Source organism: Lampetra fluviatilis, chromosome 2 (genome assembly GCF_964198595.1).
Source record: "Lampetra fluviatilis chromosome 2, kcLamFluv1.1, whole genome shotgun sequence".
NCBI classification, from domain to species: domain Eukaryota; kingdom Metazoa; phylum Chordata; class Hyperoartia; order Petromyzontiformes; family Petromyzontidae; genus Lampetra; species Lampetra fluviatilis.
Window position 1 is genome coordinate 32058470 of NC_136276.1, and position 19447 is coordinate 32077916.

Consider the following 19447-nt stretch of genomic DNA (forward strand, 5'->3'; position numbering starts at 1 on the left):
AGGGGTGACCTTCACACAGCAGTGGATTTACAACCGGCTGTGCTGCTACAACGACTACCACCTGTAAACTGGGGCATCTCTCAATCCCCTCGACCTCGTCATCCCTCTCTCACCCCCCATCCCTATTTTCCGACAGCCCTCGGGGCACAGGGGTCGAGGAAAACATTTTCTGGAGCTCAGCCCCAGACAGCTCCGGCCTGATGCAATCAAAACGTCTGCACGTGTGGATTTTCATTTAGCAATCCGCGGAGTGTTTTAAAGCGATGGGGGGTGGGGGGAGGGGAGCTGAACGCGAAATGACAAATTACATCCGTCGCTCCTCTCGACCCTGCGGAGGTGCGTGATGGCGATCCTCTCTCTCTCTGCCCGCCGCTCGCGTTTCCCGTCCGGCAGCCTCTCCCGCCCTCCGGGTACGTTTGGTCGTCCGTCATCTCGGAGGGCCGTAACTCTGCCCGCATTGGAGCCGAGCTCAATTAAGATGATGCATCTCTCATCGCGTAAATGGGGCCCGCCCCCCCCCCCCCCAAAACCCCGTCGTACATTTGCCCCTCTGCCGGGGAGAGCGGATGGCGCTTTGCAAAAAGAGGCGTCCGGGAATCTTGTCGTTGATCACGAATCGGGATTCATGGAAGGTTTTTTGTTGTTGAAATTTATTTATTCTCGTTGTAATTCATTTTTTTGTTCAGTTTTAGTTTTTGCTTGCTCAATAACCACCAGGGGCTGGCCGCTTAAATGCAGATGCCTTTTAATGAATGAATTTATTGTTACGATTTATGTGCACCCCCCACCCCTCTCCCGAGCCCCCTGCCAAGGTTTTCATTATGTTGACGGCTTGAGAGGGGCCGGAAATGCATTTTGCCGATTTGATTGAAGGAGCCTTTAAATGCAGGCGGACACATTGATGCATTGGCCTGTGTTTATGAGCAGGTGAGAGGTCATTTAAAGCAGAAGTCTGATTCAGGGGATGATATAAGTGCTTAAAAATATTACACACTTACGCTGAGAGCCATGGGCTAATATGGAATTACATCGAGACCCGTAGACTTGTGCAGGCTTGCATTGAGAACCACAGACTTGTGTGGACTTACAGAGAGATACACAGACTTACATGGACTTAACTGGAGAGACTGTGGACTTACACATAGATTCATAGAATTACATATGCTTACACAGAGACGTATACAATTACATAGAGGCCCTTTGACTTGTGCGGACTTCTATACAGATCCGTTTACTTTCATATGATTACACAAAGACCCATATAACTGCAGACACTGGCTCTGACTTGCCTAAAAACCCATGGAATTATATGAACGTACATTGAAACCCACCGACTTGCATAGACTTATACACAAAGCTGGATCCATTACCTTTATTTTGGAGCGGGCAAAGAGCCCCGTTGAGTCCAGTAGTCTGAATGCGAGACATGGGATTAGTTTGGTGCACATGGACACACTATGGCATGCTTAGGACTTGTCACGCCTAGAAGGGAAGGTGCCCGACTGTCTAGAACAGGGGTGGGGAACGTCCGGCCCAAATCATTTGGTGTGGCCCTGCCAAGGCAACCGCAGGCGGGACTCGAAATTCAATAAATCTAGGAGCAAACCTGGAAAAGCAGTTGCGAGTAGCAACATCGTCAATACCAGCTAACATCACACGCCTCACCAAAGAGAAGCAGTTCCAGCCATCGCATTAGGGGTGAGTTAATTCAATGTTTGACCAAATATAACAGTAGAAGGGAAATAATAAAATAATAAAAAATATAAAACAATACAATTATTTTTTCATATTTTCTTTCTGTGGATTTCACACCTGAGGATGATTGCTTGTGTTGCAGTCGAAACGTCGTGAGAAATTTATTGTTTTATATTTATTATTATTTTATTATTTCCCTTCTACGTGACTTTACCGAAAGAACCAAGAATATGAATCCCTGCAGTCACGAAAGTTTAAAATTTTAAAATCAAATATAACAGGCTAATTTTTAAGTTGATAATTGAGTATGGCCCGCGAATGATGTTATAAATATCCAAATGGCCCTTGGCATAAAAAAGGTTCCCCACCCCTGGTCTCGAAGAAGAATAACGGAGTGGCAGCCAATGGATATAATGCATCGGAGAGGAATTCCACCGCAGAGATGGAGCGATTACATTAATTCCCGTGCAGGTGAGAGTAGATTACCCTTATTATTATTATAATGATCACAATGAAGACAGATTGGGGAGACCTCCATCGAGCGGTCGATTGATCATTGCCGATAATGACGAAATGTATCGTTTGCCTTTAAACAAATAAATAATTGATCGGCGTTCCTGCCGCGCAAGAGGATTTGATAGCGCTGAAATGATCGCGAAGCATGACATCTCATTTGGGCTGCAGACCTCTTCGCACAGCAACTGCCGTTCAGCGTTCCCCATGGACGTGCTCAAGGGAGGGGGTGAGATTCTGTGAGTGTGAGAGTGAGTATAGGTGGAGCGGTGGTGGAGCGGTTAGCGCACTGCGCTACGAACCAGGCGACCCGACTTCGGTTCCCGCTCACGGCCAACACCGGTGACGATTATCTGAACCGATCCTGGGCCTCCCCTAGGTCGACTCAGCTTCAAATGAGTACCTAGTGCTGCATGTAAGAAACATTGCAGCTAGAGAGACAAAGGCGGCCGGGCGTGGTGCTGGCCTGCCTTTATAGGTGCTCGCTAACAGCACTGTTTAAAGGCTGTAGGGGGATCTTTGTCTTGTGTGAGCGAGTAAGTGTGCTGAGTTAGCATGGGGTTTTTTTTGCATTCTCTTCTCCACCCACATTTTTTTCCACAGAATCCCCTGAACATCCACAGCACGCGCACACCGCTGCCTCCGTTACGAAATGCGCTTCCCCCTGGCTCGGCACCGACAATAAAACAACGAAGCATCGTGGCGTTGATAGTGGGGCGAGTTGGAAGATGTGCTGCTTGTCTCGTAATGCATCCGCGTGGACGACGTGATGCTTTCAAGCATGCGTTTGTCCTCGGAAGTGTTCAGTTAATAATAATATTGATTTTGATTCGTGAGGCTCGTTCTTAGAGAGAGGAGAGAGAGAGAGGCGCGAGGATGAACCACAGGCGTACGGAAAAGACAGCAGCTGGGCAGCGAGCCGGCGCTAAATCTCCCCTCCCCCCTCCCACCAAGCTCTGTGGTCCTCTATATATGAAGTTGGTATCGGCCAGTTAATGAGTGTTTACATGCTGGAGGAAGCTTGAGCATCCGGACAAAACCCCACCCGTGCGACGGCGATGGGGGGGGCAACACTTTTTCCCATACAGATGGAAGAGTTTGAGTTAAATTAACGCTGTGTTAGCTGTCGGGACTAAATGTGTTTTTTTATGTTTGTGACTATTCCTCTTCTGCTCTGGTTTTGTTTCGACACATATTGGGCAATAACTCTTGGATCCCCTTGGCCACTTTTCAACGAGACAAGTCCCTAATAGGAACGTGACTTTCTGATAAAGTTTAATTCATGTCACATCATGGGACAGTTGGTCCATTCGGAACTCTTGCAGGGGAGAGCGTAAGCCCCACGCCAGAGCACGGTCCGCTGAAGGAGATGTCATAGAACTGCTTCTGAGATTCCCAGCCCGTGACCTGTTATCCGCACTATGGTTTGTCCTATGGTAGCAAAATAAAAACACGAGATTTTCTCCTTATCAGAGTTAGAATTTATTAAAATTAAGTGAAAATCAAAATTAAACACGATGGGGGTTTTTTGTGTGTGGGCAGTCATTGGTACCATGATGAGACCCATCAGCTCACAATACTTTCCCAGTTTAATGTTTAATCACGAGTGGCTAAAATCCCAATTCAAAACCCATGATCTCAGACCTCTGGGCCAACCCGGCCACCTTTTGATGATGATGCATGTTTTTAAACATAATTTCTCAGACAAGGAGATCATTAAAATATGCTAATTCGGGCTCGTTATTAAACGTGTGCATGCTTTGGTTTCATTCCAATACCAAAAAAAGCCCAGCTTTGGCTGTGCACAGCCGATTTATATTGCCCCAGGTGTAAAACTTTAAAGTGTTGTTCTTTTTTTAGCTGCAGCTCTGCGGATATGTGAAATTGCCACCCTTTCATGTTTAATTTTACAATCGTTATCCTCGCTAAGCATACGTAAATAGACGTTGCGTTTGTCGGCAGGTTAAATACCCCATTGGACCAAATCACGCGAAACGCATGCAAATCCCGTCAGGCCTCGGAAGCTGTGCAGGGTTAAGGCTGAAAAGTTACACAACATGATGCGTGGTCGGCGTCATTGACGGTCACTCCATCACGCGCTTTCAGGTGCGCTTCTGCGGCCGTCTGGAACGATCTTCCTTCCGACATTAGGGAATCCGCTGGAGCTATGCACTTTTAAATCCGGATTGACAACTCGTTTTTTTCGAAAACAAATTCGTGTGTTAGTTCATTGTCCTTCCCCCGCAGCTCCGATTCGCACGGTTGGCTACGTACGGTGCAAAAGAAGTTCAACATACACGCATACTCTGCATCATTGACCAACACATTCAAATCATTTTATCAATTCCATTCATTCAACTCGCGGCCTTACGCAACTGGGCACGAAAGGAATGCTAACGGCTTCGTATGCCTCCACTGTTGTGACCACGGCCTCAACACAGCGCTGATAACCACTCGTCGCGAACAGGCCCCGCACGCTTCCCATGAGCAATAGCGGACAAGGTGATGACTAAACAACATCAACTGAAAGTTCAACATACATGCGCACACAGAGGGCAGTGCAGTACAATCCACCGCTCGTATTGACTCCACTGCCAACCTTCATCAGCCCGCACTGACCAGCGTGGCTCCCACAAACTCTCATCACTCCCCGCACAGCGTGCAGGGTGGGGGGGGAGGGGGTGGGGGGGGGGGCGAAGTCCATCATCCAGCAGTGGATTGATTGAGAAACGGTCTGTGACCAGATGAATGTGAAAATATCATTTGATTCCAACTAGGGGAGAACACACGCGCGTGCGTGATCCGATGCATGCATTGCGAGCATGCGAATGTCATAAATATGTCAATGAATACAAAACCGAGTTTTTTAAAAAAAAATCACGAATACCTCTGGCGCGTGATTGTATTAGCTGCCCCCGAAACATGCAGTGTGTGTACGGCGTTAACGTGCACTATTTGAATTTCATTTTCTTTTGTCAGAGCAATGCATTGTTGAGGATCGGCTGAGCCGCGCGTGTGTTTTTTTGTGTCTCCTCCTAAACACGTTACCTGTTACGTGCCGGAGAAAGTGATCAAAGGGGTTTGTTTATGTCGGGGGTGGTGGGAAGGGGGAGGGGGGGAACTGTGGGTGGGTGGGGAGGGGGGTGCAGAATAAATAAATGACGATGCTCAGCAGAAAACAAAAACGCTTGAAAGTGGAGCAGCCCGAAGCGGATGTGAATCCTCCGGAGAACCCGCGAGAGGCTTCCCGCCGCGATGAATCACTTGATCATCAAGAGACATTTTATCTGTCGCCAATAATCACGCTCGCCTTTGACATCTGAAAAGTAATTATAACTCTGCACAAAAAAAAACACACGCACACACACAAACCCAGCCACCCTGGGCCAGATTTAATACAAATAACAACATTACTCGATGGCATGAGCAGATGCAGTGATGGTAAAAAGGCACGGACCTGAATTTTTTGCCCACGACACCAAAATCCTCAAGGGAATTTGATCATTAAAGCCGTGCCATAGCTAAAGTGCGTTACTATCAGCTGCGTGCCGAAATAATACTTTTCGGTTTGCTTCCTATATCACATTGAAACAAACTGGATCTGAAACAACCAAAGTGAATAGCATCGGAGTCCTTGGTGGCATCATCGGGCATGGGTGGTGGCAAACACATTCGAGGGAAGAAATGTAAATGACACAAAAGGGGCCCCCCCGCTGCACCCCCCCCAAAAAAAAACAAAAAAACTATAACAGCCCGGGCCCCCATCAAACTTAATCTGGCCCTGAACACACCACGACCAATTGGCTTCCGAAATCTCTTAACGAGCGTCTCTCCGCGCATCTTTCGAATTCCCAGCGACGCAACAGCGCTGCCGTTCTCGCCGGAGCCGGCCTCCCTCACCAAAGGGTCTGGGGGGTGGTGGCTCGGTTATCATCGACGCCGGCCTGGCAGCAATCAAAACAAACAGAACAAAAAGTTACAAAAAAGGAAACGAACGAAAAAAAGCAGCCTCCCGTGTTTGGGGGGGGGATGGGGGATGGGGGTCCGCGCGCCGTCGCGTCTTGACGGAGTCGCGCTCATCTCATCGCTCCGTTCCCCCCGGGGCGACGAGGAGGAGGAGGAGGAGGGGTGGTGCTGCTGTTGGGGTTTTGACGAGGCTCGGCCTGCGGGCGCTACGGAATGTCTCCTCGGCGTCTCCGTCACTCGCGGGAGGAGCACCTGTTGGCCGCACGGCCGTCAGCGGTCTCGTTATCCCGCCTCCCCCTCCCCCCCGTCACGTCCGATATCGCGTGGCATCGCCGGCCCGGGTGTTATTTAGTTATTATCCTCATCATCATTGTCTTCATTTGGAGGGTGTAAGCTCATGCCAGCAAACAAAGTCCCTTGTGCTGAAACTGTGGACAGGTGTCATGGGCTGTGCTGGTGATTGTGGTTTGAGAAGAATCACACACGACAAACAAAACACGGCGATGCTTAAATTTTGATTTAAAGCTTTCGTGACTGCAGGGATTCATATTCTTGGTTCTTTCGGTAAAGTCACGTGTTGCAGTCGAAACGTCGTGAGACTTTTTATTGTTTTATATTTTTATTATTTTATTATTTCCCTTCTACGTGACTTTACCGATAGAACCAAGAATACGCCAATGCTTGTTTATAAGTTATCTTGCATTGTTCTTGATTTTGCACGTGTCTTAGTATTTGTGTGTACGCGTGTTGAACTTCTTTCGCACCGTACGTAGCGGTACAACAAACAAACACACAAAAAGCAGGTTCTAAGTAGTGAGTTTTCAATCCAGACTTGAAAGTGCACAGCTCCAGTGGCTTCCTAATATCGGAAGAGCGTTCCAGACGGCCGCAGAAGCGCATCTGAAAGCGAGCGATGTTGTGAATCTTTGTTCGACGGCGAGACAAAAGCCGCTGTGTGAGTGTGACCGGAGGTATTGTGGTTCATTTGCGGCAAGCATTTTGTGTGTAATGAGTGCGACCCGTATACAACCTTTGTTATAGTGATGCAGGCCTGGACATTACTGTGGCCAGCACCGTTGAAGCAAGTTAGAAAACAAAACAACTTGCACGTGAATGATTTCTGTAATGCATTCCAACACGCGTTCGTCTTCGAGGACCATATTGATTACGGGTAACAATCTACCACCGCAAGTTTGGATGACCCTTGTTAAATAACTAATCCTTCCACGCTTTAAATATTTCTTCTCCATGGCTCGGTTTTATTCTTTTTCCACGGCTTTTTTTTTCTTTCTCTCTCTCTCTCTCTGGCTCCCCTCCCTGATCTCTCCTCGAGAGTTCTTCTGGTCGGACGTTTCCGTTGCCGCGCGCGATCGTTTTCCACTCTTTCTCTCGTGCTTTTGGCTCTCTGCTCTCTCGCGCGCTCAACCGTTCCTTGTTTGTTGCGCCGCTCCCCACATCCACGCGCGCGCCACGCAGACGCGCGCGCCACGCAGACGCGCGCGCACATCCGCAGACGCGCGCGCCACGCAGACGCGCGCGCCACGCAGACGCGCGCGCCACGCAGACGCGCGCGCCACGCAGACGCGCGCGCCACGCAGACGCGCGCGCCACGCAGACGCGCGCGCCACGCAGACGCGCGCGCACATCCGCACGCTAAAACCTCGACCTTGGACACACCTGGCAGGGAGACGAGTTGAAAGAGTGGCGGAGAAATTTAGGAACCCAGTCTCGTGACCCTCCTTTCACCGCCTCCGCTAATAATAATAATAATTATTATAAATATTTTATTTTTGTTTTAACTCTCCCTCTTGCACGCTCCCCCCTCCTGCTCCCCACCCCTCCCCCACATTGCAATGTCTGGGGCTGTACGAGGGCGGCCGGCGCTGGGCTCTGTCCGGCCACACTGGGATGGTCTCTTTATTGGGTTTGGCTGCGTTTGGCTTCCTCGGGGCCGTGCTGCTGTCTGGGCGCATCCCGGGAGGATCGCCATACCCCTGGAGGGATGGGGGAGGGGGGTGATGGTAGAGGGGGGGGGGGGGGGTGCCGCCACCACGCCGGTGGAAGGATGAATGAATGAATAAATAGTCTGGGTCGATTTGAAAACGACGAATATTTCCTGCCGGGCTGCGTTGGCCTTTCTCACGTGCGGCTTGAGCCGTCTCTGCAAACGGATGCACACGGATCGGTCATTGGATTGATTGTCGTGATAGAACAGCGCTCCACCACTAATTTTCAGGGGGGGGGGGGGCATCCGTGTGAAGGCCACCACACATTTAAACCTATTGTGGGTTTGACAGCACGATGATGATGATGATGATGGAGGGTATCATGGGACCTTTCTTGCCGGTATCAAAACATGAGAATTGGTTTTACCCTTTCTGGCAAATAAAACAGGTGTTGAGATGTTATACACACCAAATAGAAACCGTTGGCAAGGAATCATGCCTCTGCACTGACCGTAACGTACTTGTGGTGAACATGCAAAAACACGCTGGTCAGCGCGGGGAATGGCGATGGCTTGTGGGGATGAGGCCAGGACTACTTTGAATATCTTTCGCCGCTGACGTGGGTTGTGGCTGGGAAGAGAAATTTGCAGGTCGATGGGCTTTTTTTGGCACAACGCAACAAAACCACTGCACCGCCGCTCCCAACACCTGATGATTTCTCATCTAACGTTATCTAATGCTCCGTAAACGAAAGTTAACGATTGGAACGTTCATCTTCTTGGTTCTTTCGGTAAAGTCACGTAGAAGGGAAATAATAAAATGATGAAAAATAAAACATAATAAAATAAAATAATTCTCACGACGAACCAAGAATATTAAATTATAGTTTATAAATGAACTTACTTTATCTCATCACTTTTACTCATCACTTTAACTCATCACATTCTCTCTCATCACTCTCTCTCTCGTGCAGTCGAGTCGACGTTCAGGTGCGATTCACGGATAGCCAACATCGCGGATAGCAAGTTCGTGAATGACGCCGGAAAACTGTACTTGTACATCCAGTTATATATTTATTTTTACACGTGAATATGTTTCTGTTTATTTCTAACCCGCTCCTCCCCCCCCCCCCTCCATGATTTCCCAGGGAATCCCAGGCATCCCAGGTAACCCTGGCAAGGACGGCTCTAAAGGAGACAAGGTGAAGGGCGAAGGCCACTCACACCCAGGGCCAGCGGTCTCTGTAACTCCCTGCGAGTTTGCACTCTCGCTTGCAGTGCAGTCCTACGATTACCATGTGGATCTCTGCAGCGTCTGCATAACGCGCAACAACTTAGCAACCGGAGATATTTGTGGGCAAGTCGGTGAACCCACTTGTACTACTGCCATCGTCTGGCAGTACAACAAGCCGAGTTTAGATTATCACGAATAGTCTCTACGTGAGCCACCTACCCTTCTTCTTGGTTCTTTCGGTAAAGTCACGTTGAAGGGAAGTAATAAAATAATAAAAATAAAACATAATAAAATCATTCTCACGACGTTTCGGCCACAACGCAAGCAGCCGTCCTCAGGTGAAGACCAGGTCTGTCGGGGAGACAACGTCTGAATGAAACACCACCACGCTTGGAGCGTATATTTAAGCTGGGTTGGAAGGGGGGAAGTGCGCCTTGACAACATAATTTGCATATCAAGAGGAATTTAGCATATTTATGGGAAATGCAGGAATGTGATTAGTACTACCCTTGCCTCGAAAACACCGAATGACAGACGCGATTGTGCCACCGCCAACACCACTGGCGGATTAACCGAGAGAGGCTGCCCTGGTCTAGCTTTAACCTTTGACCCTGTGTGTGTGTGTGTTTGCAGGGAGACATTGGACTGCCAGGCCCACCTGGACCTCCGGTCGTCACCGTGAGTCCAGTTTTACTCCCCAAACACTCCCGCGACGTTGCACATCTACACATTCACATCACGCGAACTCCGGTCATCCTCGCTGCAGCAGCGGCGGCTTTTAGCTCAGCCATCGAACAAAGAGGGCCACCGCATAGCGCGCTTTCAGACGCGCTTTTGCGGCCGTCTGGAATGCTCTTCCTTCCGATATGAGGAATCCGCTTTTAAATGATCTACGTTGTTAAAACGAAATTCTTTCGAACTGCTTTTTGTGTTCAGTTTGCTGTCCTTCCCCCCGCACCTCCGATTAGCACGGCTGGCTACGTAAGGTGCGAAAGAAGTTCTACATACGTACACGTTGGGGGTCAACTGCAGGCCTTCATCCCTCCAGGGTCAATACAATTAGTACCACTTTGTTTGTTGGAAGTCAGCAGTGCTTGTCTTGCGGACACACCCTGCCTCCACCGTCGATATGGGGAATTTCCACCACTGGTTCAAGTCTGTAAATAGCAGCTAAGTGCCTCCTTAGAGTCGTATGAACAAGGATCGACTGACATTTATTTAAAACAGTTATCTTGTTCCATTGTGCATGTAAAGTTGCTTGCGCTTGAGGGTATTTGGTCTACTCTTCCTCACTGGCCAGACGTTTTTGGAAGGGGTGAGAGTACCCACACTTTACCCCACCACGCGGGTCCAACTGGCATGCACCCATCTATACTGCTGGGTGGCCAGAGATTTGAAGAGGGATTTAAAATGTAAATAAAAACGTGCCCCATTGTTTCAACTGAAGAATGAACCGGCGACCTCTGGTTTGCAAGTGCAAAGCGCTAACCAGTGCACCAGCGGGCAGTATCCGTCCCAAATGATATGACTGTGCAGGAATATTAAGCAAAAACACCAGAATCAGCATTTGCGAATTGGGATTTGGGACCTCGGCAAAGCGCCGTGCGCCAAACGCACACATCCCTGCGTTATTCTCTACGTTAACGATGTCAAAAAACATTCTCCGTAGCAGTACATGAAATTACAGCCAATTAGAAACAAATGGCTTTCGTGAATAACACACAAAAAAATATATAAATCTGTCCTGCCGCAATTAGTTTTTTTTTTTAAATGCACAACAATTACAGCGAGTTAAAAAATTATCAATGAGGTCATCCCACGGCTGCCCGAACTCGTAACGAGTTGAATGTGTCCCGTGGTAGTGAATTTGCGCCGCTAACGAAAAGCAGACTCCCCCACATTGGCCGTCGTGCGTGTGATCTGCAATAAACATAGAGCGTCAACAAATCATGACAAAAAAAATTAACCGCCGCCGGCGTTTAAAAAATTACTTAAAACTGCGTTTTGTACGTGCACGCATGTAGAAATGAAATAGATTTTTCGTTGTAAAAAAATAAAAATTACGTTTTAATAGTAGTAAAAATAAATAATGAGCAAAGAGCGGGGGGGGGGGGGGTACTTTGAACTAAAGTGATGTTGAGTGCGTTCCGCTGCAGAGCTTAATTACATCGCAGTCAGCCGTAATTGAGTTACTCGCATTTTCAGTCGTGCCTTGGAACTGTTTATTTATTTCCTTCTCATAAGTGATCGGGGAACATTCACTTGCTGACTCATCTTCAGCGCAAATGCGAGAAAGATGTTGATTCTATCGTTTACTCTTCCGCGAAACGGAGCTCCTACGCGATAGGCATTGCGCGGTCCGAATGACGCTCGTACATTATATCTGCCGGGTACTGGTCCGCTTCTCCGAGTTAATTTCCCCCCCCCCCCGCATCCCCAGCGTTTGGCATTGCTGCTGCATTAGCATTGTTGCTGCATTGGCATTGCTGCTGCATTGGCATTGCTGCTGCATTGGCATTGCTGCTGCATTGGCATTGCTGCTGCATTGGCATTGCTGCTGCATTGGCATTGCTGCTGCATTGGCATTGCTGCTGCATTGACATTGTTGCTGCATTGGCATTGCTCCTGCATTGGCATTGCTGCTGCATTGACACTGCTGCTGCATTGGCATTGCTGCTGCATTGGCATTGTTGCTGCATTGGCATTGCTGCTGCATTGGCATTGCTGCTGCATTGGCATTGCTGCTGCATTGGCATTGCTGCTGCATTGGCATTGCTCCTGCATTGGCATTGTTGCTGCATTGGCATTGCTCCTGCATTGGCATTGTTGCTGCATTGGCATTGCTGCTGCATTGGCATTGTTGCTGCATTGGCATTGTTGCTGCATTGGCATTGCTCCTGCATTGGCATTGTTGCTGCATTGGCATTGCTGCTGCATTGGCATTGTTGCTGCATTAGCATTGTTGCTGCATTGGCATTGCTCCTGCATTGGCATTGCTGCTGCATTGACACTGCTCCTGCATTGGCATTGCTGCTGCATTGACACTGCTGCTGCATTGGCATTGTTGCTGCATTGGCATTGCTGCTGCATTGACATTGTTGCTGCATTGGCATTGCTCCTGCATTGGCATTGCTGCTGCATTGACACTGCTGCTGCATTGGCATTGCTGCTGCATTGGCATTGTTGCTGCATTGGCATTGTTGCTGCATTGGCATTGCTGCTGCATTGACATTGTTGCTGCATTGGCATTGTTGCTGCATTGGCATTGCTGCTGCATTTGGATTGTTGCTGCATTGGCATTGCTGCTGCATTGGCATTGCTGCTGCATTGGCATTGCTGCTGCATTGGCATTGCTGCTGCATTGACATTGTTGCTGCATTGGCATTGTTGCTGCATTGGCATTGCTCCTGCATTGGCATTGCTGCTGCATTGGCATTGCTGCTGCATTGGCATTGCTGCTGCATTGGCATTGTTGCTGCATTGGCATTGTTGCTGCATTGGCATTGCTGCTGCATTGGCATTGCTGCTGCATTTGGATTGTTGCTGCATTGGCATTGTTGCTGCATTGGCATTGCTGCTGCATTGGCATTGCTGCTACATTGGCGTTGTTGCTGCATTGGCATTGCTGCTGCATTGGCATTGCTGCTGCATTGGCATTGCTGCTGCATTGGCATTGCTCCTGCATTGGCATTGCTGCTGCATTGGCATTGCTGCTGCATTTGGATTGTTGCTGCATTGGCATTGCTGCTGCATTGGCATTGCTGCTACATTGGCGTTGTTGCTGCATTGGCATTGCTGCTGCATTGGCATTGTTGCTGCATTGGCATTGCTGCTGCATTGGCATTGTTGCTGCATTGGCATTGCTGCTGCATTGGCATTGCTGCTGCATTGGCATTGTTGCTGCATTGGCATTGCTGCTGCATTGGCATTGCTGCTGCATTGGCATTGTTGCTGCATTGGCATTGCTCCTGCATTGGCATTGCTGCTGCATTGGCATTGCTGCTGCATTGGCATTGCTCCTGCATTGGCATTGCTGCTGCATTGGCATTGCTCCTGCATTGGCATTGCTGCTGCATTGGCATTGTTGCTGCATTGGCATTGCTCCTGCATTGGCATTGTTGCTGCATTGGCATTGCTGCTGCATTGGCATTGCTCCTGCATTGGCATTGCTGCTGCATTGGCATTGTTGCTGCATTGGCATTGTTGCTGCATTGGCATTGCTGCTGCATTGGCATTGCTGCTGCATTGGCATTGTTGCTGCATTGGCATTGTTGCTGCATTGGCATTGCTGCTGCATTGGCATTGCTCCTGCATTGGCATTGCTGCTGCATTGGCATTGCTGCTGCATTGGCATTGTTGCTGCATTGGCATTGTTGCTGCATTGGCATTGCTCCTGCATTGGCATTGCTGCTGCATTGGCATTGTTGCTGCATTGGCATTGTTGCTGCATTGGCATTGCTGCTGCATTGGCATTGCTGCTGCATTGGCATTGTTGCTGCATTGGCATTGTTGCTGCATTGGCATTGCTGCTGCATTGGCATTGCTCCTGCATTGGCATTGCTGCTGCATTGGCATTGCTGCTGCATTGGCATTGTTGCTGCATTGGCATTGCTGCTGCATTGGCATTGCTGCTGCATTGGCATTGTTGCTGCATTGGCATTGCTGCTGCATTGGCATTGCTGCTGCATTGGCATTGTTGCTGCATTGGCATTGCTGCTGCATTGGCATTGCTGCTGCATTGGCATTGCTGCTGCATTGGCATTGCTGCTGCATTGGCATTGTTGCTGCATTGGCATTGCTGCTGCATTGACATTGCTGCTGCATTGGCATTGCTGCTACATTGGCATTGCTGCTACATTGGCGTTGTTGCTGCATTGGCATTGTTGCTGCATTGGCATTGCTGCTGCATTGACATTGCTGCTGCATTGGCATTGCTGCTACATTGGCGTTGTTGCTGCATTGGCATTGCTGCTGCATTGGCATTGTTGCTGCATTGGCATTGTTGCTGCATTGGCATTGCTGCTGCATTGACATTGTTGCTGCATTGGCATTGTTGCTGCATTGGCATTGCTGCTGTATTTGGATTGTTGCTGCATTGGCATTGCTGCTGCATTGGCATTGCTGCTGCATTGGCATTGCTGCTGCATTGGCATTGCTGCTGTATTTGGATTGTTGCTGCATTGGCATTGCTCCTGCATTGGCATTGCTCCTGCATTGGCATTGCTGCTGCATTGGCATTGCTGCTGCATTGGCATTGCTGCTGCATTGGCATTGCTCCTGCATTGGCATTGCTGCTGCATTGGCATTGCTGCTGCATTGGCATTGTTGCTGCATTGGCATTGCTGCTGCATTGGCATTGCTGCTGTATTGGCATTGTTGCTGCATTGGCATTGCTGCTGCATTGGCATTGTTGCTGCATTGGCATTGCTGCTGCATTGGCATTGCTGCTGCATTGGCATTGTTGCTGCATTGGCATTGCTGCTGCATTGGCATTGCTGCTGTATTGGCATTGCTGCTGCATTGGCATTGCTGCTGCATTGGCATTGCTGCTGCATTGGCATTGTTGCTGCATTGGCATTGCTGCTGCATTGGCATTGCTGCTGCATTGGCATTGCTGCTGCATTGGCATTGTTGCTGCATTGGCATTGCTGCTGCATTGGCATTGTTGCTGCATTGGCATTGTTGCTGCATTGGCATTGCTGCTGCATTGGCATTGTTGCTGCATTGGCATTGCTGCTGCATTGGCATTGCTGCTGCATTGGCATTGCTGCTGCATTGGCATTGCTGCTGCATTGGCATTGCTGCTGCATTGGCATTGCTGCTGCATTGGCATTGCTGCTGCATTGGCATTGCTGCTGCATTGGCATTGCTGCTGCATTGGCATTGCTGCTGCATTGGCATTGCTGCTGCATTGGCATTGCTGCTGCATTGGCATTGTTGCTGCATTGGCATTGCTGCTGCATTGGCATTGCTGCTGCATTGGCATTGCTGCTGCATTGGCATTGTTGCTGCATTGGCATTGCTGCTGCATTGGCATTGTTGCTGCATTGGCATTGTTGCTGCATTGGCATTGCTGCTGCATTGGCATTGTTGCTGCATTGGCATTGCTGCTGCATTGGCATTGCTGCTGCATTGGCACTCGTGCACCGCCCGTGCTCCTGGTGCTGTTGAGCCACTTGGGCTACGCCCGTCCCCAAACCTTTGTAAACAGTTTGCCTTTAGAGGCTGACTCCTTTGCCTGATGACGACCGCTTGTGTTGTGATCGAAACGTCGTGATTTGTTTTATTTTATTTCTAACTACGTGACTTTAACGAAAGAACCAAAGAGTATGGATTCCTGCAGTCACGAAAGCTTCAAATCAAGATTGAATGTTTACCCTCTGTTACTACGACTTCATTTCGCAGCGGCTGTGTGGTCCTGGCCATCCCCGCTGCATGCGTCACCTTCATCCGTGCGTAATGTGAGGATATATCCGGCTCACTGACGTATCACAACTCGTCATGATGATTGGCTCTGCCGGTCCTGGTCTATAGCCAATGGGGGGATGCCTAGGGGCGTGGACCTGACGTAATGGAAAGGTGACAGCTGTAAGGATTGGTTCTGCTGGCTTTGGCCACAGCCAATGGGGAGATGAGTCAGGGGCGTGGTCCCGGGAGCTTACGAGGGGGCCTGGAATATTCCATGGAGGCTAACCAGGATTGGCGGAAACGTACCACGTGACCCGGGTATTAAATAGGGGTGGAGACGAGCGACACGGGGTCAGAACGGGAACGAACAGAGGAAGGGGGCCACACGGGAGCGAGGCTCCGGGTTGCCACGTGGCAGTGTGTCTCTCTATCTGTTACGCACGCGTGCGTTAACTGGGACGCGGTCAATATTTTGGCAAGTCGTCAATCATCCAATTAAATTGAAATGCCCCGTGTTGTGATGCCAGTTCGAGTGCGATACACAATACAGTTTTCATTTTTATAACGTATAATTGTGACGGCATCTTTACATGCTGTATATAAACTAGGCATATTGATTTTATAGAGGCAGCCATGGGTCTTTGTGTGAGTATATGGGTCTCTGTGTGAGTATATGGGTCTCTATTTGAGTATTGCTGGCTAAATTGCGATTTAAAGCTTTCGTGACTGCAGGGATTCATATTCTTGGTTCTTTCGGTAAAGTCACGTAGAAGGGAAATAATGAAATAATAAAAATAAACCAATTAAATTATCATGATATTTCGATTGCAACACAAGCAATCATCATCAGGTGTGAAAACCACAGCTAGAAATTTTGAAAAAAGTTGCGTTAAAAAAAATTATTGCTGTGGTTTTCACACCTGATGATGATTGCTTGTGTTTTAATCAAAACGTCGTGAGAATTTTATTGTTTAATTGTATTTTTGTTATTGTATTATCTCCCTTCTACGTGACTTTACCGAGAGAACCAAGAATATTACTGTCTATTCCACTTTATGGGTCTGTGTGAGTATATTAGTCAGTGCAATGTAGATTTTTTTTTTACGTGTGTTAACGCAACCACGTCTCAGGATGCTGTGAACAAACAGTAGGCATAGATAGTTATTGTAGAGAGACGAGACAGCCATAGGCAGGGGGGGAAGGAAGGTCTTGAGCCTGGACTTAAACAGGGACAAGGTGTTGGCAGCATGGACGGCTGGAGAATGGGATTTCAGACAATGGGGGGTGCAACAGAAGTGGATTTGCGACCTGCCTACTATGTGAGATTGGAGGCTTTTTTTGTACGTCGTACGTAGATTTCAAAAAATGATGGTACGCAGGAGATATACTCTCGCTGCTCCTGCCGCGGTTGTTTGGCTTTACCTCCTGCGTGTGAAAATGTCGTTGTTGCTTTGCGACTCCGTGAGCAGCCGTGCGAAAGACGAAGGCGAGTAAAATGACGGTAACTTTTCTGTCCACGGCTAGCATCAGTGGGCCACCTCGTTAATAACCAACCAGCATTGACCAGCGTGGTGAAGTAAGGTCAAACAAATCCCAATTATTCACACAGCACTGCGACACATTCGTGCAACGGCGGAGTGACACATTGCCATGATTTTATTATACAAGCTTATGACTGTAATAATATAATGCGAGCCAAGAAATTTTAAAAATACAACACAGAGGACCTTAGCCTCAGTCCCATAATGCCGATGTTACAGGTTAGTGAACCTTCGCATTGAATGGCATAGTGCGCACGGTGACATTTAAAAATGCAACCCACACTTGAAATTATAGATTCTGAATGCAGGTCTGTCTAAATGCAGAGTGCATCTGCGCAAGCGAGCACGGATCTGGTTTCTTACCCAGCGATTGATATCGAGATTAAAATGACTATTAAAAATAATATTTTATTTAACAAAAACACACACACACAGTTATAACAAAACACCTTCTCCTCTGATAATCTAAAGGGAAATAAGATTGCATTTCAGCATATTCGTGGCTGTGACTTCTAAGCCTTGGCAGAGGCTCCTCTGCAATGTTTAATTCCCGTTATGGGACCTGCTTACGACGGCGATAACTCGAGAACACAGCTGGCCAGACGGTCCCCTTTGCACGGGATATCCGAGTGTGTGAGTGAGGCTCAGCGTGTAAATATATCTCCAGCCACGCTCCACCTCGCCACACCACCGCACCCCGCAGAGCCCCACACAGCCCCGCGACGGCCGCCAACCAATGAATCGTGATACGCCAATTAGCAGGGCGAGAGAGCGAGAGAGGGTGAGCGAGAGGGTGAGCGAGAGAGGGTGAGCGAGAGAGGGTGAGAGAGAGGGTGAGCGAGAGAGCGAGAGAGGGTGAGCGAGAGGGTGAGCGAGAGAGGGTGAGCGAGAGAGGGTGAGAGAGAGGGTGAGCGAGAGAGGGTGAGAGAGAGGGTGAGCGAGAGGGTGAGCGAGAGAGGGTGAGCGAGAGAGGGTGAGAGAGAGGGTGAGCGAGAGAGGGTGAGAGAGAGGGTGAGCGAGAGGGTGAGCGAGAGAGGGTGAGCGAGAGAGGGTGAGAGAGAGAGGGTGAGCAATATGGTCAGCGAGGGAGGGTGAGCGAGAGGGTGAGCGAGAGGGTGAGCGAGAGGGTGAGCGAGAGGGTGAGCGAGAGAGGGTGAGCGAGAGAGGGTGAGAGAGAGGGTGAGCGAGAGGGTGAGCGAGAGGGTGAGCGAGAGGGTGAGCGAGAGGGTGAGCGAGAGAGGGTGAGCAATATGGTCAGCGAGGGAGGGTGAGCGAGAGGGTGAGCGAGAGGGTGAGCGAGAGGGTGAGCGAGAGAGGGTGAGCGAGAGAGGGTGAGAGAGAGGGTGAGCGAGAGAGGGTGAGCGAGAGGGTGAGCGAGAGGGTGAGCGAGATGGTGAGCGAGAGGGTGAGCGAGAGAGGGTGAGCGAGGGAGGGTGAGCGAGAGAGGGTGAGCGAGATGGTGAGCGAGAGAGGATGAGAGAGATAGTGAGCGAGAGAGGGTGAGCGAGATGGTGAGCGAGGGAGGGTGAGCGAGAGAGGGTGAGCGAGATGGTGAGCAAGGGAGGGTGAGTGAGGGAGGATGAGCGAGAAAGGATGAGCGAGAGGGTGAGCGAGCGAGAGGGGGCGAGTGCATGAGTAACAGTGCATGAGTGGGTAAGAAAGACAAAACACACTAAAACATTTTTTTTGAGCTATGTAGCTCTTTTGAGAAGCGATCTGGCCACAAATGCTATCTCAACCAAGTGGCTTATCAAGTGGAAATGTATAGTAGCCAAATACTCTATACGCAAAGTTTCTTATATGAATGGTGAGTGAGCGAGTGAGTGAGTGAGCGATCGAGTGCGTGAGTGAGCGAGAGGGCAACTAGATTATCGAATATCGAATGCAACCGCATCTCAAGATACCATACAGAAGCGTGGATCAGTGGTATTCTAGTGAGATGGGAGGGGAGAGATAGGAGAGTGCGTGGAGGGGAGTAGAGTGGGATGAGAGGGGAGAGGTAGGAGAGTGCGTGGAGGGGAGTAGAGTGAGATGAGAGGGGAGAGGTAGGAGAGTGCGTGGAGGGGAGTAGAGTGAGATGAGAGGGGAGAGGTACGGGAGTGCGTGGAGGGGAGTAGAGTGGGATGAGAGGGGAGAGGTAGGAGA

General features: G+C 49.3%; 1 long non-coding RNA gene across 1 annotated transcript in view; it reads left to right on the plus strand.

Annotated features, from left to right (window-relative positions):
• Window positions 1-19447, plus strand: part of LOC144945552 (uncharacterized) — a 30993-nt gene that overhangs the window by 1226 nt on the left and 10320 nt on the right. Inside the window, exons 2-3 of the long non-coding RNA XR_013639686.1 lie at window positions 9268-9321; window positions 9987-10031. This is a non-coding gene — a long non-coding RNA (uncharacterized LOC144945552). The remainder of the gene's footprint in view (window positions 1-9267; window positions 9322-9986; window positions 10032-19447) is intronic.